The sequence below is a fragment of the Hibiscus syriacus genome, unplaced genomic scaffold (assembly GCF_006381635.1).
Source record: "Hibiscus syriacus cultivar Baekdansim isolate YM2019G1 unplaced genomic scaffold, ASM638163v2 tig00111774_pilon, whole genome shotgun sequence".
NCBI classification, from domain to species: Eukaryota; Viridiplantae; Streptophyta; class Magnoliopsida; order Malvales; family Malvaceae; genus Hibiscus; species Hibiscus syriacus.
Window position 1 is genome coordinate 22,069 of NW_024063175.1, and position 3,361 is coordinate 25,429.

The following is a 3,361-nucleotide window of genomic DNA, read 5'->3' on the forward strand; positions in this document are numbered from 1 at the left end:
TCCATTCATGCATATTCATGCAAGAAGCCAAATAGTCATGTTCACACAAGGGGGGAATAATTTCAGCCAAGATACATTCATGAACATTCATCAATATGTTCACACATGGGAGGAAGGTGATGTGATCCTATTTAACACCGGCTTTCTCCATAACATGAACACTTCATGGATGATCTATCAGGATCAATCTAAGGGAGTTCTTCCTTACTTTATATTATATTTACTCATTTATGCACTATATATTAGTATGAACATATCGTGCATATTAGTATTTAAATATGTTCAATATGATAGAATAGTTTTGCATAACATGTTACATGTTTCATTCATTCATAAACTCATGCCTTGCATGTTAATTATCTCAAATTAGTTTTGCATTCACATTGTTAAGCACGTTAAGATAGCATTCACATTCATAACAACATGTTTATCATTTATTTTGTTAATTCACGTGCATTCACATTCATGGCAGCATACATAGCATTCGTGTGGTTAAATTTGCATTCATCTTAGTTCCTAGGTTTTAAAATAAGTTCACACGTGCATTTATAATGCAATGACATTTATAGTTATTATATAATTCATTCATAGCTCAATATGATACACACATGCACGGTAGCAAGTTGTGTGATTCATTCCAGCACATTTTAATTAATTTACTTGTTTATCATTCCCTTGCACGTGTAGGTACAAACAACATATAGAATCTGGTACAAAACAGCTTGGTTACACGTCAAATAGCATGGAACACTTGATAACAGCCTCTTGGAGCATTATAAATAAGCACGCCAATCAGTAGAGCATGGGACACGATGATAACAATCTGTTGAAGCATTTTGGAGACTGACACACGTGGGGTATAGTTTTTAGTGGAACACTAAGGGGACATCCACTCAGCAAGACATATACAACACATTAAACATACCATAAAAAGGAGCCAGCACGTGGAACATTATGGAGAAGCAAAACCAGCTGATAACAATCAGCCCCATACTTGCCGACTCAGCTACCCACTCACGCAAGTTGGAAACATGTCATACACGCCCATAATGCTGCATTTTCCAGCACTTTGTTTTTAACCAGCCCATGTGCGCATGATCAGCAACTAGGACCCAAGACGTACAACTCCACTTATCATCAATTTGAAGAAGCACAAGGGATATTCGGCCATGAGGATATGTTTCCACATTTTCCACCGAACCAGCACCTTATTTCAAGAATAATTATGAATTAAATCATGCCTTTTAGTAAGACATAATAGCTGGCTAAAATACCATGATTCTATTCGGCTAAACACTTCAAACATTTTAAATAAGCTTTGTAATTTCATTTTGTAATTAGAATTTTCATGAATTAAAACTATTGTGAGGTTTTCTCTCAATTTGGTTCTTCTTAGAACTATCTTCTTGACATTTCAAGTCTGATCTTGTTGTGTCAAACCTTTGATACTTTGGGTTCTTAGATTACTATCTAACGGGTTCAAGTCCTTGAACATTGAACGTATAAGGTTCTGGTTTATACTTATTAGTATATGATGTGATCCTACCAACCATCATGTTCAACAAAAACATGCTCACAACTTTGAAGTTCTTCCAATATGATTCTAAGGGAGTCTTGCCTTATTTTATTATTTATTTACTTATTTATGCATTACATGTCATGTGAATATGTTTATATTATTCTTAATTATGCTTGAATGTTATATGCTGTCATTTATATGTATAATATATGATATTCATGTATGACTTATTAATTCTCATCTTTATATAACTCATTCAATGCATATGCATTCATAGTTAGCTCATTTGCATTATTAACATATGTGGAAGCATGCATTCATAATTATCATAGCTCAATTCCTATCTAATTATTTGTTTACATACTTTGTCTAGGGTCATTGGATGCTAAGAAGACTAAAGGCAATTGAAGAGTTGGTTGGACAGTTCACGTCAGTCAGATTGATCTACATTTTTGAACATGTTCCAAGCATCTTTTTGTGATGAAGTCTCTTAACATTTAATCCCCTATCTTGTAGCTTTCCAACTCATTTTGAATCACATTAATCCAATCTCGGGAGCTTGAGATATGCCCAGATTACTGAAGACAGTGCAGGCTGGAAATTAATATGGGATTTGCAACCATTCATCTCCTTCAAAGGACTTATGCATGGGAGGAATTAATGAAGACATGCATGGACGAGAAAAGAATATTAAAATGAATCAGAACATTTGTGAGGAGGTGCAAGGATTCATTCAAAGGCTTTTAAATTCATCCATTCATGCATATTCATGCAAGAAGCCAAATAGTCATGTTCACACAAGGGGGAAGAATTTCAGCCAAGATACATTCATGAACATTTATCCATAGAAGACAAATCAACAAGTTCACACAAGGTGGGATGAATTCGGCCAAATGATGTATTCCATTAAAAGATGAACATCCATTCATCAAAATTCATTCACCTAAGCCATGTTTTGTATCTACTTAAAGTATGAACACTCATCCATGAAGGTTCACTCATTAAATGTTTTGTATTCACACTATGCACTCTTAGGCCTATAAATAGATTTCCATTCATTTGTAAAAGAAACCAATTCACTTTGTTTAATCAAATATCTGTGAGAGTTTCTCTCTTTAGTTCTTAAGTGAACTTTATCGACTTATCAAGCTTATGCGTGTGGCGTCACCCCTATCTATTTCACCCTGATACTTCTGGTTCTTATCTCTTTATAGATAGTGGGTCAAAGTCCTTGTTTACCATCCCTTAAAGAAGCAATATAAAGTATGGGTCTTTGTTCTTTAACATTGGTTCTTCTTTGAGTCTTCTTTGAGATACTACTTTTAATATTCATCTCCATCACCTTCATTCTACTTCTATTACCATACTTCATCATTTCCTTTAAACATATCACCATCTTATACATATTTTTTACTGCCATATTAATCTTTCCGTTTCATTACTTCCATTTAACTATTTTTTTGAGCTTTCTTGTTTGTGCAGTATCCTTGTTGCTTTCCTAGATCGAAACAATCAAAGGTACAACCTTAACTTCACCATCTATCCAAGTGAGGCTAGGTTGAACTGTATCATATGGTAATCAGAGCTAAGGTGGATTGCAACAAGAATAAGCAAAAGCAACATCCTACCATTCAATAAAAAGAAAATCAAAAAGAGAAGTGCCAAAAGAAAAAAAATCAGCAAGTTAATCCCAACATCAACAAGGGATTCCAAGAGAAGAAAAACTAAAGAAAGGAAACAAAGAAATCAAAATGCAAAGAAGTGCCAAAGGTAACAAGCAACATCATTATTTCAACCGATCCTAAGGAAGTCTTCAAGATCTTTGATTGTTCTTCTAGGAAG